Source organism: Alligator mississippiensis, chromosome 2 (assembly GCF_030867095.1).
Source record: "Alligator mississippiensis isolate rAllMis1 chromosome 2, rAllMis1, whole genome shotgun sequence".
Lineage (NCBI taxonomy): Eukaryota > Metazoa > Chordata > Crocodylia > Alligatoridae > Alligator > Alligator mississippiensis.
In genome coordinates this window covers 269,195,719-269,223,667 of record NC_081825.1, presented here as the reverse complement: position 1 = coordinate 269,223,667, position 27,949 = coordinate 269,195,719, and the positions used below count along the sequence as shown (strand labels likewise).

Below are 27,949 nucleotides of genomic sequence, written 5' to 3'. Positions count from 1 at the left end.
AACATAAATGAAAAAATACTACACTGGCATGCAGGGGGTCCATTCAATTTCCTTTGTGGGTGTGACTCCAACCAACAAAGCCTGTTAACCCTCTGCCTCCAGAGAGCATCTTTACTGTAACACAAGTATTTATTGGACTATAATGGAGCATGCAAGAATTCCCTCTAGGCCACTGAATCAAGTCCCAGTAGGCAGTGACCCGGAATAAAGTCAGTATATGGTCCAGTATTTGTAAATGGTGACCATTGTGAAGCTTGTTGGTGGAATCATGGTTTACCAGAGTTCAGATTACAATTAAAATAATCCCAATAAACAGAAAATAAAAACAAAAAACAGAACAACTGCAAAATTGTTTTTATATTTGTTGGAAGTCTTTGAAGATAAATCAAATATGTTGGAGGTTGATTGATTTATCCTTTCCATCTTATTGATGATCTCACAAAATGAATTAGAGGCATATTATCAGGTGATTTGCAAATAGGACTAAAGGCCAATATTTCTACTGGCCAATATTTAATTGGCACTGAATTTAAATAGACTATTCTCAGTGCTATTAATCTGGCATCTCTCATGAACACTATATCTCTTATTTATTTGGCAGCTTTATTCAATACCTAGATATTAGCAGGAGGGATGGAACTGTGTCCAAGAGAGAGAAAAAACTGTTGTACTCTTCTTGTATCTTTTTAATTCTTTAGATTTTTTCTTTTTGTCTCCTTTAATTCTTTACAATTGTCTATGGAATATAAGTGATAGCTTGTCCCAGGTACAACACCTTCTGACAGCACAGATAATTCCCATTTTGAAAAAAAAAAATCATTATTCTTAAATGATTTTTTCCCTGCTTTTCTGCTTTTTTTCCCCTCTGGAATAAGTGGGGAAGGAGACAGAGATCATATGAAATAATAGAAAAGGGAAAGTAAATGCAACATGCCAGATGGAAGTGCTACTGTTTGAAAGCTAAGTGTCTGTTTTTGAAATAATCAAAAAGGTAGAGGATGACCATTATTAGGGGAAGAGATGATGGGATAGTTTTTTTGGTAGCATTCTGCCATTCCACAGCTAGGAGAAGAAATTACACATAAACTGATATACGTGACCAAAAACCAGTTCAAATCTGTAACACAACAAGAAGTTCAGTACACATACACTGCTTGCAGAATGTCCAAAACTGATTTAAGATAAACCTGGATGGATGTAGAATTGGACTTAACTGATTTAGGTTAAATCAGTTTATTGAACTTCTATCCTAGACACCCTCCAGATTCAAGTTAGCTTAAAGTCCCCTGGCATCCTAGGAGGCTTTTGACCCACAACCCCCTCTCCTCCTGAAGGGTGGGCACCCAAGATGTCTGCTCCAGCTGGGCAGAGAGGCATGCTCTAGTGCCACCTGGCTTCTGGTTTTGGCCACTGCAGGCATGTGACTACATTTCCAGAATCAAAGTGAATGTCTGTTTACTTGTTTATTGGTTCAATCTATGCATCCTAGAGTAACTTGTGAAGATTGAATAGATTCTGCTTCAGGCTGTTTGACTATCTGTACTTAGCTCACATGATGAAGTAAGGTTTAAAAACAAATCTAGAAAGGCAGTATGCTGGACTGAGACTGAGGAGACCAGATCTATTGCAGATAATTTTGCACATCTCTTCACTTCTCTGTGCCTCAGTTTCCTCACCTAAAGATGAGGACAGTAACATTAACTTTTGTTTATACATATGACAGAACTCCTTTGGGTGTCTGTCACTTTAAGGACCAAAGCAGACATTGGGCAGCCAGCAGGTGTGAGCCAAAGTAATGAGCCAGTCACATGACCACAGGAGGTGCACAGGTTTGGAGGAACAGCCTCCATTTTAGACCTAGGCTCTCAGGGTTGAGGCAGCAGTCTGCTGATGGCAGCCAGAACAACAACACCTGGCTAAACAGCTGCTCAGGAACACCTTGGAGGTAAGGGCAGGAGCTATGGGGATCATAGGAGGCTTGGTAGGAGGCTCGGTAGGAGGCTCCTGGTCCTGGGTATGACTTGAAACTGCATTATATGTGCTTGAATTAGAAAACATCTAAAACTTAGGTCTAATCAACTGCAAACAACTTTCAGTTGATTACAGCTCTGACAAAAATGTGATACCTAGAAATCTGAGTCTGCCTTCTTTCTTATCCATGTGATCAACAGGTTTATTTTTGCTTCTTCATTCTGCAGCTCCTATTACTGCCAGTGCACAGCAGGAAAATCAGCTGAAGTCAAAGACTAAGTAAATAAACAAAGCCACTGGTTTTGGATATGGTAACCAGAACCTATTCCTTATTTAGAAAGCCAATCTCCTTAACTAAGTAAAGTGGAAAAAAAACCCCTATCTATCCTACGAAAAGAAAGCAATACATATTATATTATTATGGAATGTATGCTTTGGCTTCTGAAAGTGTGCATGGGAGATAATGTAGCAGAGTTAAAGGCCCAGTTCCACTGCTGGGTACAGATGTGAGGTCCCATTTCAGTCAATAGGAACCTGGGTTAAAAGCTGGCCCTGAAGTGATATGTGACAGGCAGTAAATACTAAATTAACTCTTCAAATTTAATTCAAGGACTATGGGGAAGTGTCCCAGACCCTAGAAAAGAACAGTGTAGGGCTTGTCAGCAAACTCTTGCTTTATCTTGATGCATTTAAGCACGTTTTTCCCCAACGTTTAAGAATGGGTATAGGGGAGAGGTTTGGTTTGTTTAATTTGTTAAAATACAATAAGCTAAGTGTACTTAAGCAGCAATATTTTATTTTATCAGTGGGAACCTTGGACCTAAATAAGAGTTAGGGATGAGAGGGGCAGGGAAGAGATGAGCCTTTTTGCATTTTGGTTGAATACCCAAGAGCTAGGTCACTTATGAAGGGAGTACCTGGTTTCTAGGCTGCCTTCACCTACACATGCTCAGAAGGTAGTTGTGATGCAAGTGTGGCTACTAGAGGCATAACTAACAAGGTCTGTATGCTCGACAAAACTGTGCTGGTGAATTCCATGGAAGGAGTGTGTGATAGGCTGGAGGAGTGCCAAGTGCTGGAGAATGGAGGGAGGGAAAGTTTCAATCTGATCTATCCTGGGGGCATGAAGTCCCCAGCTGCTGCTGATGTGGTGAGATCTGGGCACCACTGATTGTTGCTACGCAGCTTTAGTGCCCCTTTTAATTTGGTGCTTGGGGCTGGTAAAGTTGATGCCTGGGCCGTATGCCCTACTCACCTGCCCCTAGCTACCAGTAGTTTACCAGTGTAACTACTCGTAGTTCCCCAAGTGCTATTGGAATCCAATCTGTGTGAGTGCCCAAATGTGCACTTTATGTGGCTAGAAGAGTCAATTATACACAGGAAGGTCAAACAGAATTTACTTATATGTTGAAATGCTTTGGAATAGCTGTAGTTTTAGTTCATTTGACCCAGACATCTGTTGTTATCAGACTCAAGAAGGGGGTGTTACTTTATTTAGCAGGCTAAAGGAAGACACATGATTTCATATGCACCAGATCTGGGCCTGTCAAAGAGAAAAAAATCTGAGGAATGATATTTTGGAACTTCTTTTGGGGAACCCTTTTCATTGCAAAAATAGCTTGATATTGCATTAGAAGCCTATTTAGCAGTATATCAATGTGCTGCAATGAAGCTTGATAAAATAACAAAATAAATGTGTTTCAAGAATGCAGAGTGGTCTGCATGAAATTACACATATAGGACAAGGGGGACACTATACAGTCCTGAACTTCTACTAGGTAAAGAGTGTTAACTGTGATAATATAGAAATCCTGACATTACGTACGTTTGGTACAGAAACCTGAAAGGTTTGAAATAGATGGGTTGGTTTTGTGATACAGGCAAATATAGATTAAAATATCAAATTGTTAACTTGTGGCATTAGGTAAATTTTGTAACTTACACCTCTGATGTTGCTCCAGCAAATAGTGCCATGGTAGTGAAACACCAGCACTGCAGTTTGGCATGATGAAATATGATATACTAATATTAAACTCTTGGAGAAGAATTGTTAAATTGATAGCTTCATACTGTAACCATAATATTAACTTCAATACAGATCACATGCAGCTGGAATATAATGCATAATATTGATCTCCTTCCATACCCCCCAGGCTGCTTTAGCTTCTAGCCTTGATCTTAAAAGTTAAGATGGATGTTAGGTATTATTATCTAGCAGAAAGGGTAAAAAATCAATTTTATCTCCTGGTGCTTCATTCCCTCATCTAGCAGAGCCCAAGCAGTGGGGCTGTAACAACCGTCAGCATAAAATCATTTATAAGCTGCTGTTATGACAACTTTTGGCAGAGGAATACATTACTATATGTACCTTGATGCTCATGAAATCAACTTTCTGATTAAAGATACTAAGAGGGTATGGCAACCAATCAACTGTTTTTAATGGGAGTAATAATTTCATAAAGCATCACATTGCAGGAGAGTGGTAGCAGCATCCAGGAGAAGGGATCTGTCTGTGAGGTAAATATGTTTTTCAGTAAGACTGATGGGAATAAGGAATGAAGAGAAGTAATGTTGCATGTTTTTTGTCTTTTATTTATATTTTAAAGGTGACCTGTCAAGGTGAAAACTGGTAACTCCAGTAACTTTGGTTCTCACTTTGTCAAAGGTTTATGAAAAAGGAGCATTATATAGCTGTGTTGAATATTTATTGATCTATTTCAGTTTTCTGAAAAACTTTGATTTAGGTTCAGTATGAATTTTAGAAGCTAAAGCCGAGTGAAGAATTGAAATATATAAGCATAACAACACATATGAGCACTAGTGTAACTGTACAGCTGCAACTGCAGGCATTTTTTCCCACCTCCTTTCCCCCAAGCTGCCATGCCCTAGTTATACCACTGTTGAAATATTTCATGTTTTATTGGAACTTAAGGTTACATTTTCTAATTTATACTTAGAGGTGGTGGTTAGCCATGTTAGTCTAAAGTCTGGCAGAAGGTAGGGCACCTTAGAGACTGGTTCAGAGAGATATGAGCTTTCATAGGCAACAACCGACTTTGATAGATGCTAACCTAAATTATACCTGGAGATCTTAATCAGTACAGAGCATGCACAAGCCTGAGGGAAACAGTTAGCCAAGTTAGAGTCTAAGGTGCCACCTTGTCCTGCCTTCTGCAAGAATGAGAGAACAGAAGATGACTCTCATTCTCCCTCCCTGTGCTTTCCTAGTGCATCCTTAGCTTTAGTTGAGGGTCAGGGCCGCTGTGTTCTTATCTTTCTTAGCATGTTGAATCTCTTGAATCGTGTTGATTTATCAACCTCCATAATTAAAGCTGGACCATTTAGATCTAATTCTGCCTCCAGCTGCCCTGGTAAAATGCTGGTTTAACTCCTCTGAAGTCTACTTTACAAATGTGTACAGGAAATCAGGATCTAGCTCAGTGGATACATTTGAAGGTGATATTGAATTGTTTTCCTTTTTCCCCTTTTTCTAGTGCTTTGACAAGTTAATGGTCTTGCATTTGTATGTAATAATTCCTCATATAATGTTGTCTATAAAATGTTAATCAAAACATAAAAGAAAAAAAAAACAAGCTCCATAAATGTTATTTTACTACAGGAAACCCTCACTATTCACAGGTTCAGCATTCACGGTCTCAAATATTCACAAATGCCAAATCCGCATCTTAAATACACTTAAACGAGCTCCTTGGGAGCTCCGCACTTGCCTCCACCAGGCTTCTACCACTGCCACCACCCTCCCACCGTCACTGCCATGCTCCTGCCATCACCAGCACAGCTGTGCCCCCTCGAGCCACCGGGGGAACTGCACTCATGAATGCAGATGGCCTTCATGAACGTAGTGACTTATTCATGGATTTTGCCATTTGCAGGGGATAGCGAATGGCGAGGGTCTCCTGTAATCTGATTATTTTGTTAACAAGAATAATTGCAGGTTGACCTATAAAAATAGTGGGATCCTGCCAGTACTAAACGTGGGCTTGAATCTGCCTTCATCTCAAATGGAGTAACCATGAATAGCTGTACTAAAATCTTCAGAGCTTTATACATAGTTTATACTTACTTTTTCAACAGAGTAAGTGAATACAAGGCACTGGATAATCAATGTTTGCATATTTTAAAAGAATAACCCTTAACAGGTATTAAACTTGATCTGAGCCTTCAAGAGGCCAACTACATTGATTATTTTACCTGAATCTTTAAAATAAATCTAATTTAGTTTCATGATTTCAGCATGGCCAGTTCCATGCATTTAAAATGAGTTGAGCTCCCTGCCTTAAAAAAAATGATATTTTATTTACTTACCAGGCACATCTACACATGCATTTACTCTGGCCTAGATTTACTGTGCAGTAAACTACTGCACAATGAGCATGTCTGCACATAACATTACATTTCTGTAGTGATATGCTATGGCAATGTACCTCGTCCCTATGATGACGTAATGTCGGTGGGCACAAACTGTGATACTGATGCTATGTCACCATAGCAACAAGCTACCTCATTCTAATGTGTCACTATGGCAACATAGCTGCTAAAAGTAACTATGTGCTGCTGAGTCAGCGCAGTAATGGCTGTTACTGTGGCGTCACTTAGTACTTCCTAAAGCAAGTACTAAATGATGGTGCAGTAACAACTGTGCCATAGTGGGCATGTGTAGATGTGCCTGGTAGGGGTTTTTGGATAGGTGTCTGCACATACAGGGATTTCCTCCCTGGTCCCTGAAGCCCTGCAATGGGCCCCTGCCACTACTGGGGGAGCTCCAGTCCCTGGAGGGCTGCCTGCTACTGGGATGGGGACAATGTCTCCCTGCCCTGGCAGAAGGGAGCTCCTGGTCTGCACTCCCAAATCAGGGGCACAGGGCTTGGAAAAAGCTCCATGGAAAGGGCAGGTCCAAGCCCCCTTCTTGTGCCAGTAGACTGGGGTAGGGGGATGGGACCTACCTCACCCCTGCAACTCTTTCCAAGACCCATGCATCAATCACCTGATTGGGGCACAGAACTGAGACCTGCCCCTGACTGGGACAATTTCCAGCCAGGCCCAGGCTGCATGGGGAAGTCTGCATGTGCATCCCAGAGCTGGCTGGGGAATGCACAACACAGGACAGTCCCCAGCCACCTCCAGGCTGCACTGCTTCCCTGTGCAGCCTGGGGCTGGCTGGGAATTGTCCCAGTCAGGGGCTGGTTCCAGCCAGCTCCAGCCTGGGCAGGGAACTGTCCTCATGAGGGGAACTCCCAGCCAGTGCTCCATGATCACAATTGCGATCATGGAGTCGGGGCTGGGAACAAGCTCCCAGTCCCCACTCTGCAATTGTGATTGGGGATCAGAGGCTGGAAGCTCCCTGCTGCCAGGACAGGGGGACATTAATTTCACTTTCTGCTTATAGTCAGTTACCTTGCTGATTTTCAGTCACTGCTACTTGGTGTTGTGCTGCAAAAAAATTGCATATCTGAGAGTCTCTGTATACAGGTTTATTTAAAATAAAATGGGCATATTTCATTTAATTTTAAAATCAAACCCTAGAATTTAACTAAGATTTATAAGTCTACTATAGAAGTCAATAATTTCATTTAATAACTCCATTGAAATTGCCTTTCTCTCTCCTTCTCTCTCTCTCTTTTCTCTTTTTCTTTCATGGCATTTATTTTTTCTAAATGTATATTGACAGAAAGGAATTTATGAACCCTTTTATTTTCTCTATTATGCATCAAGAAAAGACTTTTTTTTTTTCCTTTTTTTCTTGTGGTAAAACCCTTTTTATCAGAATGAAATAAATCAATGAATACATCTTATAGAGGTGAAGAAGGGATTATAACTTTTTTTTTTCCTAAAGTATTTCTATATTGAGCAATAGAAATCTAGAGCAGGTATATAAATCTCTAAGAAAGGGTACAATTTGATTTTAAAATTCTATAGGAATGTGGTAATTCTGTATGGATTGAAGCAATTTCAACTGAACCTCATAAAAGTTTCAGCAATATTAAATTCCGTGGAATTTTCCCCTACAGATTAAACTGTTCAACATTATCTATTTGACACCAGGTTAAGCAGGTAGAACAATGCTTCGCATCACTGTCCATTCATTTTAAACCAGCTGGCTGTTCATTTTTGTAGTCAGGCTTTAAAGTGAATTCAGGTTGCTTTAGAAATGAAAAGCAGAAGATTTACCAAGATGGAAAAGGTTATTGCAATGCACTGTAACTAAACATAATAAAACCCGCTCATTTTAATGATGTTTATACATGTGACAAGATATCTATGAAAATTATTCAAATGTGTGCTGTAAATATAAAACCCAGCACTGAAGCCAATTTAAATGCCTATCCATTATAATCAGATGCCTGGTAAAATAATAATTTTGTTGTGCAGCAAATTCTGTGTTTATCGTGAAAACAACGTTAAGTAATAAAGAGATAGGTGATAATTATCTGCAAGCTATCTGTCCTCATTCTATTCTGCTCTGGCCTAGTGCTTTGAATGTTCCTTTTTAATAGGTAACATATGCAGATATACACAGGGTGCATCTACATGTGTACTTTATTGAGGACTTGTCTAATTACTTCCACAGTGAAGCATCACTGTCTACACGTACACCCCTATTAGGGTGCAGTAAATTAACTCCACTGTGGGATAGTACTTGTGCTGGACAGTACATCTTACAGTGTGGAGCTACCTGCCAGCTAGTCCCACACTGTAGAACCCTCCTGTCCCAACCAGCTCCTCTGCAGCATGTTGAACTGGGGCAGAGCTGGCAGGCTGCTGGCTCCCCAAATTGGCTAGCTCCCCTAGCTCCTAGGCTGGCAGGGTGACTCTCCTAAGCCCCCTGCTAGCCAGGACTAATCCACCCTGGCTCAATGTATTGTGGTCTCAGGTACATAAGTAAATGCTGGGCCTGGGAGTAATAAACTCCAGCACAAACTACACTATAGTTTATTGCTGTGTGTTAATTGTACCTGTAGATGCATGCACTTACAAAAGATGTTGTCTGAATGACTGCTGTTTGGGTGTATTTGTATCAGGGACCGTATATCATGTCACCAGGGCTAGATTAATGCATAAGCAAACTTGGCATATGCCTACAGCCCTGAGCTATGGAGGCCCTGATCCTTTCTTCCATGCTGGTGGCGTGATTGGCCCCGTCTGCCTCCCTTCCCTTCCCTTCCCTTCCCTTCCCTTCCCTTCCCTTCCCTTCCCCACCCCTCCACTGCGGTTGTGGAATGATCCAATCTGGCCAGCATACAGCTTCTGGGTGGAGCTGCTGCTGCCAACCCAGAGACCTGCATGCCTTCCCCAGCATCAGGCTTGCTCCAGGCACCAGGTAGGGAGAGGGTGGGGGGAGGCTGCAGCTGGGCGGGAGTGTGAAGCCTGCAGCTAGGCGGGTGTGGTGGAAGTGTGGAGCGGAAGAGGGGTAGGATGTGGGTGTGAAGGAGGGTAGGGAGATTTGTGGGTCCAATCCACACACTTCCCCCATGGCACACAGCCCCCAGAGCCAGGAACAGCTGCTCTTGAGGCATTTGTGGGCCGCACAGTCTCAGGTGTGGTTTTGGCCAGTGCTGAACAGCGGAAACTAGGAACGCAGCCCTGCTGGCCACCTGTCTCACACTGGGCTCCATGGGCATGTGCATCTCTGCGTTACCGGGGAAAGCCCAGAGCTAGCTGCTTTCCTAACTCCTGCCTGCAGGTCCTGGGAAGCAGGGGGTGGGGAAGCCAGCTGGCTCCAGCCTGCACCACTTTCCCTGGCAGCTGTGTGAGAGCTGCACAGAGTCCAGTGAGAGAGGTGACCTGCGGAGCTGTGCTCTTTGCCACTGCCATGCAGCACTGGCTGAAGCTGTACATGGTGGAGTGTCGGTGGCTGCTGGGCCTGGGCCATGAGTGCCCCGAGGGCTGCCAGCATTGGCAGCAGGGGCTGTGCACTATGCAGAGGAGTATGGGGGGGCCTTCACACCCCCTAACTTTCCTCATACCCCACACACCCACACCTTGCCACTACAAACCCCTCCCCAACATACACACTCCAATACCCTATTGCCCCCCAGCCACACACAGCCACACCCCCTCACAGCCCCCCTCCACACACACACACACACACACACACACATATGCCTCCCATCTCCACTCCCCTCTCTGAAATGTGTTGGGTTCCCTGCCAGGGTGGGGAGGGGCATCTCCACAGCCCAGGCCCATGAGTTTGTTTGCCCAGGGCCCACTAAAGGGTTAATCCAACCCTGCATGTCATGTCATAAAGAAGTATTGAAATTTAGTCTGATTTTTTTCTGGTGTTTCAGATCTTTTGTTCCTTTTTCAGGGTGGTTTCTTTTCCCTTATCCCTCATCTCTGGTAGTGGGGAGAGATGTCACAAAGAATACTTTCTTCCTCCATTTCCACAGAGGGGAAGGAGACAGCACTGGTACGTTGAAGACTATTCTTCTTCCTTATCCCACAGAGAAGCAACATAGCTAGGAGCTCCTTTTTCACCTTTCCCAGTGAGGATTTGGGAGGCTTTTTTTGTCTTATTCTCACAGATACCAGGGTGGAAGAAAAGCACAGTCCTCAACTTTAGCAAAAACACACAGTGGATCCTGAATACTTTTTTAGAAGAATCCCCAAAACAGCACTTAATATTAGGGAAATTAATTTTGTTCTCAAGCTAAATATCCTTCATATTTATATATATCTATATATCTATAGATATATACACATATATAGTGAATTCAGCTTTGCTTCAAAGCCTTACATACACAGAATGCAATTTATCTTGTTAAGAGCAAGTATTCTTACCAAGTCTGTGAAATTATTTGGACTCAATCACTTTGCAAATGATAAAAAAATGGCACTTATGCCATTATGATCAAAATTAACATTCAGTGAAATGCATGTGAATGCACAAAACACTATGTTATCACAAAATATCTCTGTGTTGTTATTTGAGTGGCATGTGTTAGGCTCTCTGGAAAGGTGGTATTAATGAGCAGAGCTGGACTGCTGTCATGGAACTGAAAAGAAACCAGTGCCAAAAGCATGGCATGTAAAGATAGAGAAATCAGAACAGATCCAAAAAATCAGAGTAGAACATATTGTTTTTGATACATTTCTGAGTGGACTTTGTGCCATGCAGGTTTCTGGAAAGATATTTTTGTATCTAAAAAGCACTGGAGTTCCCTTAGGAATGTACGGCTTGCCTTGAAAACAATTGTTTTCTCTGAATATATTTTCAAGTAGGCTCTTTTTCTTTCTTTCTCTATTTTATTTTATTTTATAAAATTTGGGGCCAGCGCATAGGATGATGTATATTATTTAGATGAATTACAAATCACATTTTTCCCCCTGGAATGTAATGAAGATGCAGACTGGTCTGCACTGTAGCAGCATATTCCTCCACTATTCCTTTTTTTCTCTTTTTGCTGCTGTTTTGTTTTTAGCATCTAAGAAAAGCTTTTGTTTTTGTTTTCTTGTTGGGCTTTATATTTCATATTGCCTCAGCTTCTGATAAATTACTTTCTTCCAGCAACTTTGAAGCCAGTCCTATATTAAAGGAAAAGAGATTGTATAAGCACCGCTTATTTTGATCTTCAATTTAACCAATTTTACAGCTGGGGTGATGCATTTATTTCACAAACTGAGGGATATTGGTTTAATTCATTTGATAGATTTATCTCTGCTTTTAAGCTCCACTTTAATTTTTTTAAAAAGAGCAGGGAAAGAAATCCTGCAAATATAAAGGCCAGAGTCTTAGCTGGTGTAAACAGTTGCTGTCTCCTTGACGTCACTGGACTTATACCACTTTAAACCAGAAACAGTCCCAAGCTCCCCCCAATACACACATATATACATTATCCCTTCAGTTGGTGTCCAAAATACTCCTTGTCTATGATAGCTCCATGAGGAGAGAACAGAAATAAACCAACAGCTCACAATTCAGTGTGATCAATTATGTAAACGCTACATGTAGAGTAGAAGTAGGAATGCTGCTCTGAGGAATGCTATTATAATGTAGTACTCCTGATCCTAAAACATTCACTATTGATACTGACTGAATACTGCATATTGATATTGTTGGGGGAGCTGTGAGGACTCTAGATATTCAGGCCCAGAAACTAAATGCAATATGTTTGACTTAAGTTCTACAGGCTGTTTCAACAGAATGCGTGATAAGGATGTTTGTTACATGTTACAGCACTAGACTAGGACTTTGATTCCTTACTTTCCCATAGGCTTCCTATGTGCCCTTGGATAAGACATTTATCTCAGTACTCCATTTGCAAAATAGTGATAATAGGCACTATGCTGCCTTGCAAGAGAGATGTGAACTTTTCCTGACCTTATATGTAGCTTAGCTCAAGAGAGGTTAATCATAACCCATAAGAAGCTGCAGAAAACAAGGGGAAACAATGAATATAATGATGGCCAGTATTTTTTCTATACATTCCCCAAGCTCTCTTCCCCACTCCCACCCCCTCCAATTACAGGGGGATTGTTCATTTGTCTTTAAAGACATTTTTTGTAATTAAACTGTGAGTCTACCTCTAAGGCTGGGGTTGTTCATCCAAAGGCTAGTGCTAACTGATACGGAAAGAGATAGCAAAAGGAAATTGTATTTTAAATGCTGGGTTTTCTTTTTAGTTTAAATAAAAAGGCATTACATGATTTTAAAACTCTGGCACATTTCTCTTTGCTGCACCCTAGAATGATCATCCCCTGGGAAAATATGGATATAGGCAAATCACTCTCTCCAAGGAAGGAGTCTTGGGGTAGCAGGAGAAGAGGACAGACGAAGGAAATTCTGTGGCTTCCAACAGATTGGGCTTTTTGTGGTCATAGGGGATTGTGGTCTGGGTTGCGTTTCAGGAAACACAGGTTCTGGTTCTTAATTCAGTAGGTGAGCAGTAGTTTATTTCATTCTTTGGTATCCTTACCTGCCAGGACAAAGATCCCAAAACTTTGAGCAATTTGAGTTCCAGCCATGAAAATTTTAGCTCTTTCTATCCCAGAGGGATGCACAATTGGAAATGTTGGTTCTCCTATTGGGACCTGCAGCTCTTAGGTAAACCGTAGGACAGAAGTATCTATAAAGATGCCAATTCTGAGGACTCTGGACCAACCTTACAGGTAAAGGAGTCTAAATGAGGTACACTGCAGACATTTCCCTTTTTACCTCAGTTTCTGGGGGCATTTGCTAGTAAGGCAGTTCAATATCCTGAGAAAAAAATGACTTCTGATTCAGGTTGTATTTACTGCTCACTGAAGTTCCTGCAGGTTTTAATGAAGAAACAACCAACTAACACCAAAAAAGCCCCTATTTTTTAACTGACACCACTTAAAATGTCAAAATGTCAATGCTAAAAACTTTTTTACAAATGCTAAAAAAAAAGAGAGAGAGAAAAGAAACAATTTGAACTGAAACATCCAATCCATTCTGAGCCCTGACTCAGACGGTGTCCTCTGATTTCCTTGTATTTATTGACACAGCTCTTCAGAGCCCCAGGGTGCTCCAGGAATCTTATTTTCCTTTTCCTTTTGTGATTTAAAAAAAAAAAAAAATCCTTTCACTGTTCTGATTTTCCAGGGAAACGAGGCATGTGTCTGCAATTGGACCCCTGAGGACTATTAATGGGGCACCTACAAATCGGCACAGGTGGGTTCCCAACCACATTAAACAACAAAATGGCTCACAGAAGTTCTTCTGTATCACAGGTCACTGAAGAAGGAATCCGCTTTACTTCAGTTCAAATTTTTGGTGAGCAGATGTCTTTGGACAATTAGCCCCTTTTCAAACTGACTTTGACTGAATGCTCATTTTAGAGTGCTCAGAATACCTGTTTCTCATTAGTCAAGAGCGATACACTATCTAAGAGCACTCCAGATCCTGAATACCTAATAATTATAGAAGAGTAGTAATTAAGCACATCTTAGTAAAAAAGTTATATATAACAATTTATGTATTTTACAGTCTCTACAGTGTACAAAAAAAAAGTTCATGGAACAACTGTGTGTTAGAACTTCACACTAAATTTTTTGTATGAAAAAAAGTGCTAAGTGTATATGAAGCTTTGTTTAAAAATGTAGGGCTTTGCTGGGATTATGCTTCATTTATTAGAAAAAAAAGTTACATAATTGAAATCAAGAGTAGTTACATAGGAAAAGTAAGGCTTTGGGTAGTTTTGATTTCTGTTCTAAGAAGATTAAGTAAGCTCAGTTTAAATGAATGCTTACCATTGTCAATAACTAGCTAATATATATTGGCAATAAAACACTACCTCTTTGACTAAATACTGGATATTTTTCTGCCAGAAATTTGCCACATTCTTGGGGGGTGGAGGGGATATATTTTTCAGTTAAAATGAATATTTTTGGAAGGGGACAGTGGGGAAAATGACATTTTATTCTGTAAGGGCATAAACATGCCTTACCATATTTTCAGAATGGCATTGGCTATGTAGAAAATTCTATATAGTGCACTTTTTCCATTACAATACCATGGGTGTGTCTACAGGAGAGCTTCTCTAATTAAAGTGCCCTCTCACCACCTCCAGGACACGTGTAAAGATGCCAGTAGCAGCATAGAGGAATTAACCCAGGCTGGGCTGCTTGCTAGGGTCCCCGATACTTGCCTGCAGCTGCCTGCACAAATATTGCATGCCGCAGAATGCAACTTATGTTTATGTAGGTGAAAGTAAGCTGCCTAACCGGAGTTGGGTCTTCTAATCACTTGTTCATACCCCTGGATTCCTTTTGTAAAATATACTTTGCACTCCCTTGATCATCTGAAAAGTCCTTCTTTGTACATTTTAAAATCTGAATTCATGTTTCTTGAGCATTGGTGAACAAAACTGTACATGGTATTCCAGATGAGTTCTCACCAGAGTCTTGTACAATGGAATGAATGGTCCCATATCTCTACTGGAAAGGCCCTTCTAGGATCAGATTTGTTTTTTCTTAATTCCCAAATGCCTGACCTGGGAATCTGTCTTTTAAGTTTTATACCATTTCTATTACTCTTATCCTCCAGCACACCCCATTCTTCCTCTACGGTACTCTGATCTTTTGTCTCCTGCATTGCCAATATATGATTAGCAAATGTTACCATTACATTCCTTAATTTTGGGCTAAAAACAGGATTAAACAAGATCTGTTCCAAGACCAGCCTTTGAGAAACTCTGTTGATGACCATCCATCAACCTGACAGATCCCTTTTCAACACCATTCATTGTCTTCCCCAGTTTCTTGCTTATAGCCTCTTTCCTATTAGGCTTAAAAATCTTGTATTAATCCCCATTTTCTCCAGCTTCTCCTATGGCTTCCCATGTGGCACTGTGTGAAATATTTTAATGAAGTCCAGATATACTAAGTCTACTGCATTTCCTTTTGTCTGAAAGCTGAGTTACTTTCTCAAAGATGCCAGGTTAATTTGACACAATCTATTTTTGATAAACATATGTCACTTTTTATCCTACTTACCTTCTTTTTAATTATTTTTTACTTCAAATATGCTTTAAAGTTGTGCATAGTTTTGAAAGCCTTGGATTGCCTGGACTACTTTATTTTTTTCCTTTTCTAAAATATAAGAACATTATTTGCCACTCGCCAATCATTCTTGTCTTCATAGATTTATTAAAAAACCCTGTTTCTGGAGATGTGATTTCATGCTCTAGATCTTTCACAGTTTTTGCCTTACTATTATCCAGCTCACATACATTGGATTCTTTGAATTTTGCTTCCTCATCAGTTAATTTCTTTTTCTATTTCCTCATTCTCATTAGCAATCTTGTCTTTGGCCCTATGTTCAGGGCTGTCATCTTTGTTAAGAACTAAGAAAAAGTATTAATTCAGTATTGGGACTATACCTAAAATATATTTTAAATCTCTAATGCCTCCTTAGTGAATAGAATTCCAATGGTCTTTCCTTGCTCTCTCTATTTATATGATGTCAGGATGTTTTCCTATTTTTTTTAGTTTCTTCTGCAAAGCCTTACTCATCCCTTCCTTTAATAATTCTCACTTTATCATTATACTGTGGAATAGACTGCCTCAGGAAGTTATGGACTCCCCATCACTGGAGGTGTTCAGGAAGAGGTTGGACAGCCACTGGCCAGGGATGACCTAGGTGCAGTTATGCCTATGTTCTACCATGAGTATTTCCCATGCTTCTGGGCTTTGCTGGTTGCCCACCTGCAAACCCCCATGCCACCCCCATTTTCCTGCTAAATATGTCTCAAGGTATTTTTAAGCCTTCCCAGAGGCATTAAGTGTTGGCCACAGCAAAGGCTGAGGACTTTGACTAAGGTGTGCCAACGCTCCTGCTGGAACCATAGCCAGAGGTTCCTAGCTAGAGGGACTTGCTCCTCAATTCAGATAGAACCCCATATATGGGGTCAGGAAGGGATTTTACCCCATGGTCAGATTGGTCTGGATTGTGGGGGGTTTTTTGCCTTCCTCTGTAGCAGTGCCATGGCCCTCTACCTAGGATTTCTTGAGCATATATCAACATTTTATAAAAGCAGGAAATTGTTGTGGGTCTCCTGCTTTATATGTGACAGGTTAAGGTGTTAGGCTTGTGTTGTCTTAGAGTTGATGGCAGTCTTATGTAGAATTTAGATTAAGGTTTGTATAGGATGCTTTGGATAGGGATGGTCCTGCCTCAGGATGGGGATTTGGACTAGGAGACCTCTGGAGGTCCCTTCTAGGTCTACTTCTTTATTGGTTTATGCCTCTATTACTTCCTTATAGCATACATTTTCTTTGTTGATGAGTCCTTATTTCTGTTCCTTGTAGTATTTTTGTTTACAATATCCTTGTGAAGTGGTTATTCCTCTGGAAGGATTTGGAGCCCTTCCCTAGCACTTAGGCTCCTTCATTTGGAATACAATTTGCACATTTTGACTCAAATATTAGTCCCAAGCACTTGTACATTCAAGTCACTGGTCAGTTCAATCTAGCTGAATTAACTAACCAACTCCCTTAATAGCATCATTTCTAATTTATCCTGTGACAACATTTGGTAAAAAAACTGTTGGCTCTTGCCTCCAGAAGTAGCTGGGTTGTATCACAATTATCAATTAAGCTGACTTACTACCCAAAATTTTCCAAGCAAATACTGCATTTCAGGGCTGTTGCAGTGTCCTGAAATAAAACTATCTCGAATTTGAACACTACAACTGAAAAAGGCAGCACACAATATTTTGCTGAGATGCCACACTACTATTTGTGTGCTAATTAGCACTGCTGAAAGACAGTTAGATGCTGGAAGCAGTATAGTCCATGTTCCTGTAGTGCTGAGCCCTGGCTAGTTAGTTTTCCTAAAGGATGAAGTTAATTAGCCCACCAACAGCACTGCACTAAGAAGGCTACATTAACTGAAACCAGAAGTGGTTTTGATTACCAACTCTTGTAACAGCCTTGGATCTGTATCCTAGACTTTGTTATTCAGAAGTTGGTTGCTTTAACATAATGATACAATTCCCTGTATTAATTATCTTTCTAATAACTTTATAGAGATCGCCATCTATAATCAAATACAACTGATTATAGCAAATCAACTGTGTCTGTAGCACTCTACCAGGAATGCAACAATCAAACCTGTTTTACCACCCATGCCACAAAGAATTTTAATGTAAATAGATTTTTATTTTAACCATGCTGTCCCTGCTTAATTCTTTACTATCCATCATATCATTAACTACCAGTGCTTCTCCATCCTCTTTACCTTTATTTCTGTGTGTCCTGATTACAACACACTCTTCAATACCTGTATTCCTATTATGATTGCTAATGCTGGCTTTTATGTTAAGACTGTTGTGTATGAATGCTAGACTCCCAAGGAGTACTGAAGTCATTAAGACTACTCACATGAGCAATGTTAATCGTAACCTCATGTCTTTACAGGAACAAGCTCTATGGTTGTAAAGCATATTTAACAAATCTTCTGATCTTAAAGAAAATCACCAGTATCAAAAAGATAAATCAATAACAGTGTAGTAAGGAAAAAGCAGCATTCTTGTTGTACGGCTGTTTCCTGTGGGTTTCTCTTCTTCTGATAGGTATAACAAGAGGTTAGGTTGCAATCCATAACAATACAGTGTTTTCCCATTCAAGGTGAGTGTAAATGCAATTCTGTCTGGCAGCACAAATTATTCACCTCTCAAGTTTTCCTTCCGACACTAAAATCTGTTGCACAAGAAAATGTGCCTAGCAGCCTTGAAGTGGAAACAGACAAATTATAAAGAACGGGCAGTGAGGCTTCTAAGAGAATCTACGGCATCTTGCTAACAGATGGAATCTATAACACTGCACACCGGTACTTGCAACTTCAGTGCAGTTAGGGAAAAGAAAGCATCCATCAAGCCATTCATTTCTCATTCTTCAAACAGAGGGCTGTTTACATCATGTCAGCAAATGATTACCCTCTGCTGCTGCTGTTGTGCTACCTATTGAAAAAGGTGAAGAGGTTATGTTTTGATATCTCATGGAGAAGTTGATTAAGGAAACAAAGGAAGCTGGTTCTTAACACCCAAAACAAAACAAAAAAAAGGGAAGCAAGAATCATCACACTCCCAATGCTCAGATGAGAAATGGGCCTTTTGTAGAGATAAGGATAAGGCACTAGAAAAATTATCTGTAACAAAAGAACAAGTATACAGAGTTAAAGGTTCTATAAAGCTTCACCTTCCATATGATTAAATCCTCAAGTCCTAATTCAGTATTTACTCACTCCTTACCCAAGAATTGTTGTGTATAGAGGTGCTCAACCCTTAGCCTGCAAGCCAGATCTAGCCTATGGCTTCATGTTATCCAGCCTGTGGGCCTCCCCATGGGTCTGGAAATTTGCCAGCAGGAAAGCAGTGGGACTACTTCCCAACTGCCAAATTTCCAGGCCCATAGGGAGCCCTGGGCCCTGCACACTGGATCAGGTGCCCAATCCCAGTGTGTAAGGCTGGGTAGGGGAACCTTTGGGACCCAGGGACCAATACCCATGTGCAGGGCCAGGAAGCATTGGTGCTGGGCCTCCAGGGACTAATGTTGGCATGCAGGAGTGGGAGGGGACAATGCCAGGCCCCTGGGACCCAATTCAGGTGCTCTGAGGTGGCAGGGTCAATGCTGGACCCCCCAGGTACCAAACTTGGCATGTATGGGGTGCTTTGCCCCAGGGTTTGATCCTAAAGCATGGGGCTCAATCTGGCCCATATACCAACCTTGCCCCACCCAGCTGGCTCCCAGTGCCAAAAGGCTGAGCACCACTGGTGTAAGGTGCTAAGTTCTCACTCATGTCTCTGGAAGTTAAAGAGTACTTAGCATGGTTAAGGATGTGCTCCAAATTTTGCAGGATTTATCCGTATTGACTTCTAGTCCCATATGATTCATTATCTTCTATGGGAAGTGCAGGTACTCAGGACTTTTGAGTATGTGGTCCTCAAAGAATTAACAAGAAACAGTAAAACTGTCATAAGTGGAACTTGGTCTATTGGAAAGTACCAGATCTAACAATGTGCAGGTACGCTGTGACTATTTCAGTATTTTATTTAGTACATTCAAAATACTTGATTGTATTATCTATCCTCATGTCAATTGTTTTGTTTAAATTTATGTATTTCATTATTCTTGAGATAGAATTATTTCTCGTTCAGTGTGTAAGACTTATACTCTGGGCATAATTTATGGTTTGGGAAATCATTCTGGCTAGATTGATTTATCTGCAAGCAGAAAGCTATATTCTTTAGTTTCATCTGGCCTGGTTTTTTTTGCTTTGCCTCTGTTCTAAACCTTAGTGTAAAGAACTGACACTTTCCACTCCAGTGATGACTGCATTTCAGCTTTTCCAAACCATAACAACCCAATTAATTCTGATGGGCATTTCTTGCCCAGAAGGATGAACTTCATTGAGTATCACAATTTCATTGAGTGAATTTCATTGAATATCAGCTATAAAGACATCTCCATCTTACAGGACTAGTAGAATTTCAGTGTTTCAAAGAGTTATGCATAGGGTCAAATGGAAATTTATTTCTGAAATTAAAGCATTTTTTTTTCACTGAGGTATACTCATGTCAGCTTGATATTATACAAAAATGTAGTAATCATTTTCTCAGTGTATAGGCACAAATGGCAGTCATTACCATGTCTGTATACAAAACAAGATTTCCAGATGATTATACATTTATATGTGTATAATGTCTTTAATCTAGACAGTACTAATTACTAAATAGTACATCTTATAGGTAGTGTTTCAATTATCAATGAAATGCAAATAGACCTGAAATGGTACACAGCAGCTATTATACAATATACAGATTCACTACAGAACAATTTAGTACAGGAAATGAAGAAGAATATCATATCTAGTTGAATTTATGGTTGGAGCCTTAGATATAATTATTCAAACAAGAAAATAGTCAAGGCACCAGACCTAATACTCCTATTTTTACACAACAGTTCATAAGCCATTTAATAACCACCAGTGGTCAGCATCAGGGCATAATGTCTAATCCCAAAAACATCCTAAAATATTATGGTTGAAGAATAGTGTACTTGTATTTCTGAGTTGTTTGAAAATGATAGAAATCTTTCCTCTTGCATCTGATTCCATTATATCGTACATGTGTTTCACCATTGGATGTAACAGATTGCACTGAAGTTTTCGAAAGAATGCAAACCTCAAAACAGCCACTCCGAATGCCCACAGTATTTTGATCAAACATGATTGTAGACTTTGTATATAGAGATGTTAAACAAGGAACTGACTGCTTTTTTTCAGCGAAACCCTAACCCTCGTTAGCCACAAAGATTTCAAACAATTGGGAATTGCATATAGATAGGCTTGTCATTAAATAGTACAACACTGTTTTTCTTATTGTTTCTGACCCTGTGTTTATAAAAAATTCATTTAGCATTTGTCCTAAACATTGCTCTGTTTCTGGTTCTAAACCTCAGGTGCATGTTAATGTACAACTAATATTGTACCTTATGCTGTATAGGACTCTGCTAGGTTTTATTATACTATGTTAGGTAATTCACACTGCTGCTGTTGATACTATGACCAACATAAAGTGAACACATGATTAACTTTAAGTCACAGACATTGACAATAAAATGAAAACTCTAATTTGCACTGTATAAATCCAGATTGTTAAAGCAGACCCTGTAAAAACTGGTTTCATGATAGTGGACTGCTTTTTTTTTAAACCTGTGTAAAGTAAGTATTTAAAGATAGAAATAAGTACATATTAAATCAGCATATACATACATAATAAATCTGGATGTGTAGTTGTAGGTGGTGTTTTAAAGGTCTGTTACACAATTCTGACCTCCACAGTACCAGTGGGGCAACCTATATGTCAAAGAACTGCTTAATGAGCATTCAGTGCACTTCCACATCTGGAATTGGCATCATGTCTGAATTAAGTCCAGAGGTTGGTAGTTTTGGATTCCTGACAGCTTTTTTCCTTTATATCAAAGCTAGATTTCTTTCAGGGGCCTTAACATGCAGCCCAGCCCATACTAATGTCCCAGTTGCCCAAACCTCCCAGGTGTTCTAACTGGAAGCCCCACCCTGGCTGATGACCCAACTGGCCACTGTTAGAACTTCTAATTGGCTGCTAAGGGTAGCAGCCTTCTCATTTAATGCAAGGTTCTCCACTTTGGGAGGAAAAACCTGCAGCATCCTTATAGGCTTGGCAGTGATACACTGGCTAGCACTACGGAGGAAAGAGACTTGGGGGTCATCATTGACCACAAGATGAACATGAGCCTGCAGTGTGATGCTGCAGCTAATAAAGCGACCAAAACACTGGCTTGCATCCATTGACGCTTCTCAAGCAAATCCCAGGACATCATTCTCCCCTTGTACTCGGCCTTGGTGAGGCCGCAGCTGGAGTACTGCATCTAGTTTTGGGCCCCACAATTCAAACAGGATGTGGAGAAGCTTGAGAGAATCCAGAGAAGAGCCACGCGCATGATCAGAGGTAAGGAAAACAGACCTTACGATGACAGGCTGAGATCTATGAAGCTCTTTAGCCTGGAAAAGTGCAGGCTCAGGGGTGATCTAGTGGCCACCTATAAGTTTATCAGGGGTGACCACCAGTATCTGGGGGAATGTTTCTTCACCAGAGAGACCCAAGGGATAACGAGGTCGAATGGTTATAAACTACTGCAAGACCGTTTCAGGCTGGACATAAGGAAGAATTTCTTTACTGTCCAAGCCCCCAAGGTCTGAAATGGCCTGCCGTCAGAGGTGGTTCAAGCACCTACATTGACACCTTGAAGAGTAAATTGGATGCTTATCTTGCTGGGATCCTATGACCCCAGCTGACTGCCTGCCCTTTGGGCAGGGGGCTGGACTTGTTCTTCCGAGGTCCCTTCCAGCCCTAATGTCTATGAAATGTATGAAATCTTAAGTTCTCCTGTGACAGCGGACTGAAATTCAGCCAACAGAGTTCTGCCTGATGGTGAGCTGTGGAAGGCCTCTTGGGATCTCATGCCCTCTGGTTTTCTGGCTTCTGATGTTGCTTGTTTCTGCTGCTGGACTCTGTCAACTCCCCTTGGTTTTGGTAACTTAGTTCTTGACTCTAAAACTCTGACTCAGCCTGTGACATGGACTCTATATCTGGAATTCTCTCACTGCAACTGGTAGCTTGGACTTCCTTTTTTCCCCTTTTTCCCCCTAGTGGGGCCCTTGATCCCATTGTTCCTGTTTCTAGCCTTCTGGGGTGGCCCAAACATTAGCAAGACTGCCTATGTCCTGATCCTTACAATTTCCTTCCCCCAGTGTCACTGCCATATTATAATGAGGCCAGATCAGAACCCTGGACCCAGCTGGTCTCAATCAGGGGATGATCAGATGATCAGGAGAATTCATTCTCTGAACAGACACCACCTGCAGAAAGCCCAGAGTAGTGCTCTGGTCCCAACTGTGCAGAATAAGGCAATTATGGCAGGCAGTCCCCTGAAGGCACATCCAACAAGCCTCACCTGCCTCAGCCTTTGAAAGCAAGGGCAAACCCACAGTATTCTTATCAAGATAAAGGGAAAATTCTTGCTCCTGACCTTCCATGCACTACCTTGATGAGCCTCCGGTTTTAACTCCTGGCTCAGATTCTGGTTTCCAATAATGGTAGGACTCTTGGCATCCCCTGGCTCCAGTTCTCTGCTCTTGATTTTGGTTTCTGATCCTGGTTAACCCTTGGCTTATACTATCTCCAGTCCCAGCTTTTGACCTTGACTTTGACTACTATTCCTGGTTCCAGTTCTGGAATCAGATCCCTCTATACTCTCCGCTCTTGACAAACCATCCTGGACTGCAACCATGCATCAAGTGCTTAACTAGTAGGCCAGATAACCCATACCCAGACCTTAACACATATTTAGGATGGTCATTTGATGGATGGTCATAGCTACGGAAGTGTTCTATTTCAGAAAAAAAACATTACATTTTGCAACAAAGCACTGGATAGTGAGGGTTATTTTGTGCTAGTATGTGGAGAATTTCTTCCTTAAAATGAAAGATGAATTAGTTACCCAGCTTCTTACCCATGGTGAGGTAAGTTCAAATTCAGCCACAAGTGCAGTTCCAGTGAAAACGGTTTTATCATTGGCTATACTCTTTCTTTTTCTAAACACACACACACACACACACACACACACACACACACACACACACACACACACACACGAGGAAAGACCCGTTCTTCACCTGGCTTGCTATTTTTGTAATCGCAGTGTTTGTTTATTTTCAAAGAACTTAGTACAACATATTTAGGTAAAAAATATCATTTATTTTTAAAGAACATAGTACAACATATATAACATGGAGCGACTTTTCAAATGACATCCAAATGAATGATCTTTATTGTAGAACTTCTTTGTAAGCAATGTTTATGATGTTTCCTGTTGGCACCAGTACATACAACCCTATTCGACTACCAACTCTGGAGCAAACTACATATAACTGTCCATGTGAAAAGCATTGTTTCCTTAAATAAACATTGGAAGCCAAAAAAAGGTCAAGTGAAAAATAACCCACCTATAATATTCTTTGGGTGGTATTCATTGATTTTGGAAGGTTTATCTACACAGGACCAGCCATTCACAAGTTATAAGTGAGCATATAATAATGACAGTTGAAATGAATTCTGAATGGAGTGGTACCAATTTCCCTGAGAAGCAAAGGAATCCCAGTCAATGAAAGCCCCAAAAAGGGTCAAGTGAAAATAACCCACCTATTATTTTCCTTGGGGTGGTATTCAGTGATTTTGGAAGGTTTAGAGTAGAGGGGACCAACCATTCATGAGTTATAAGTGAACATACATACATACAGACAAACACTTCTTTTTATATATATATATCACAAATGGAAGTGGACAGTCCCATATGTACATATCTATATCTATAGCCATATATATAAACATATCTAGATAGATAGATATGTTTATATATATGGCTATAGCTATAGATATGTACATATGGGGCTGTCCATTTCTATCTATCTATCTAGATAGATAGATAGATAGATAGATTTTAATATTATAAAAACCGTAGTCTGCCTTTCTGTCTGCCCATAATGCTTTATGCACACTGATGGCTGTCTCGGCAGCCAATCAAAGTGTTCCAACAGCAATCCAGACAGGAGGTGGCAGAGTGCTGCCATGATGGTGCAGACAGAAGGGAAGGGGGAGTAGGGCTGGCCTCCCCCCCCGGTCTGTGGCCCTGAAGGTGGGGGGAGCCGGGCTGGGTGCAGGCCTCTGTCCCTGGCTGCTCCCCCTTCCCCCCCCCCACCAGTCATTTTTGATGGGCAATTGGGTAGTATATAAAGAGAGAGAGAGACAGAGAGCTATATCTACACATACTCACACACACACACACACACACACACACTCTGTTTAGTCTGTAATGCCAATCTACTCTGCCTTCCACTTGACTTCAGACTAACCTAATTAGTACAGATCACTTCTGCCCAAGCAGAGATCTTAGCCCAGTTGAAAGATTTTTCAGTGATCCAGGGCCTGAATTAAAGAAAGGGTAAGGTTTTCAAGTAAAGCAATGATGTGAGTGGGCAGAACTCTGTGGGTGGACCTAGAATTGAAATAGAAGCAGTTCAGGACTGAGATATAGTGGGAGAAAAGTGTTACCAAGAACTGGAATAGAACAAGAGTATTTAAGAGTCAGAGTAGGGGTGTGCCAAGACATCTGTGCAATACAGATCTAAGACCAGGGTACCAGATGAGGATGTCAAGGATTGGCAGACCCTTAGTGGGGATATTTAGTTCATGAACATGCCTCAGAAGTGAAAACAAGAATTAAGATGTTAAAGCTCTTGTGTTCCCACTAATGATTTCACTGATCAGTTATTTCCAGTTATTGGTCTTCTCGACTAATGCACTTCTGTTTGAACTAAGCCAGCCTACTGCTTTTTTTTGCGTGTGTAAATAAAATATTCTTTATAGGACACTGTACAACAGGAGACAAGGAATATCTGCACTTATTGCTCTTAATATATGGAAATCCAGCAGTGAGGAAGCAGAAGGCAAACCTTATCAAAGAGAAAATGCTACATAGAGGGCATTTCTACATGTTCATTAATGTGCAGTAGTTACTACACATTTAGTTTGTACTTGCTTAATGAAGTACTAAAAGTGCAGTAACAATAGTTACTGTGCAGTAGCGCCATGCATGTTTTTTTTTCTGATGCCTAATAACACTGTACAGTAGTGTGTTAACATGGTTTTTGACCAGCACATTACTGCACAGGGTTAGTAGGCTACTGTACAGTAAGCATCTTGTGTAGACGCACCCAGACAATACTAATTAATTTGTACTGGATGAGAAAGACATGATCCTATTTCACTCTTGTTGCCTGCCTGATTTTTTTCCACTCATACCTTTTCAATCTCTCTACACAGTCTTATTTCCTACTTTACACTGTCATTTAGAATAACTTTCTTAAAACTTATTGTCTTACTATTTCTTCTACCACCTCACCTGAAAACATTTTGTTTCTCTTGTGGCTGTGTTTTCATTTCTCTTTGTGACTGATCTTGCAACACTATTTTCTAGCTGACTCCTATGGGCCTCTTGAATGTAGCACCAACTGGTTATGTGGTAAACCCATTAACTGTAATTCAGTTTTCTTGGCTTCAGAATGGGAATAATAGCAACCAGCTTTGACATTTACTTCTTAGGTCAAATGGACTAGATGATACTGATGTTTCCTTCCAAATCTATAATTCTATGATTATTTTTTTCTATTGATTTATATAATGCACCTGTTAGTGATGTCAGTATGAATAAGTGATTTAATACAGTGATTCTCAACGAGGGTGCCGTGGCAGCCTTAGGTGCTTTGAGGTCCTTTCCAGTGTGCCGTGGGGTGCCTCACCATATTAGCTCTTTTAGGCATGCAAACATGATTCACACAATATACAGAGATTTCAAATAGGAATCCCTAGTTTTAAAAACATTTGTAAACTCATGTGTATTTTGCACATATCTGTTATAGCTGAGTTCACCAAATTGCATGTGTAAGACACTGTTAGCTTGCATACATAGGGTACATCCCTATGAGTGCACACGTCTGGTTTGCGGCACTGCTAACCCATCTGTGGTGTTACAAACTGCATGCTCCACATGTGCACACCTTTGCCACGCTGCTAATTTGCAGCACAGTGGTTTGTATGACACTGGGATCTCCCAGATTAAAACAAAGCAAAACAAAACAAACAAACAAACAAAAAACTGTGCCAGAAAATAGCAGGATGGCTCAAATGGCAGCAGCACGTGCTACCCGAAACCAGAGACTGGCAGGCCAGAGCCGTACTCTTGCTGCTGGCCAGGCTCAGTATGCCCAGATTGCCACTGCTGCAGCCCTAGGAGGCTCCTAGGAACCTAGGTAAGGCTGCTGGGGCCATTACAGATGCTGGCCCCAGCCACCCCTACCCTACCCAGGTCAATTTGTTGCACACCAGAGTGTGTGTGTGCAGGGACATTCCCCAGGGACAACTAGGAGAGGCATAAATATGTGCTGCTGATATTTGTCCCTGGGGAAGTGCACATTCCTGCTCATGGGGATGTGCCCATAATGTTCAACCTAAATGTTTCTTGCGTACAAATTGGTGTATTCCTCTCACAGTTCTGTGTACCATTATTTGAAAATTTGCTCTCTGGATAAAATAATTGAAAGAAACTAAAAATCCACCCACAGGTCCCTCCTTAAATTAATTCTAACACAAGACAGACGCTTTAGTGAGGCTTTGATGGGTTGGGAGCTGCAGTCTCTTTCCACACTCTGAACATCCTGATTGTGATATTGAACATAGTGCATCTTCTTTTTAAGCATAAAGCAAGGGAATGTGGCACTCTTAACAATCTCCCTTTATAATAGCTCCCAGGGTTTGAAGGAAATGGGTCACTGATGTTGTTAACCGTATTGAACAGTTCATTGATGCAAAGAAATATATTTTTTCTTCTTGACATGGCAAGAGGAACTGAATAGAAGGACTCTTGTTCTTTGTCACTTAACCATAGCTTTTTCTACCAGTCATGCAACAAATACATTTAATATTCTTTCAAAAGGAATTCAAGTGAATGCTACAACCACACAAGCCATCATTTAAGCAAAACTGTGGTTCCATTCCCAACTCTGCTAATGACTTACTGTGTGATCCTGACATAGGTAATTCAGTTAACCAGTGTAAAGTGATACATACCTATACTGTAGATGTTTTAAGAGACTTAATGCATTAGATTGTGCCAAGCATGCTTCGAGATCTAGAGGTAAAATATGTTTTAAAAGTGGAATATGTTATATATGTACTTGAGTAAATACATATTACTATTTACAGTTTGATGGAATAAGCAGCAATGTTTGGAGAAAACTGCTATTTTATAAACTGGTAGAAAAGTTCAGTTTTATCTCTTTCCTTTCTTAGCTGGGTTTTTTTTTTGTGGGTTTTTTAAATTTTTTTATTTTATAATA

General features: G+C 40.7%; 1 long non-coding RNA gene across 1 annotated transcript; it reads left to right on the top strand.

The window, feature by feature from the left end:
* The first annotated feature begins 1,866 nt into the window (after positions 1-1,866).
* LOC132248426 (uncharacterized) lies at positions 1,867-14,266 on the top strand. Its single transcript, XR_009459618.1, has 4 exons — positions 1,867-1,945; positions 10,298-10,399; positions 12,676-12,868; positions 13,556-14,266. It is a non-coding gene; the product is annotated as an uncharacterized LOC132248426 (long non-coding RNA).
* Positions 14,267-27,949: the final 13,683 nt, after the last annotated feature.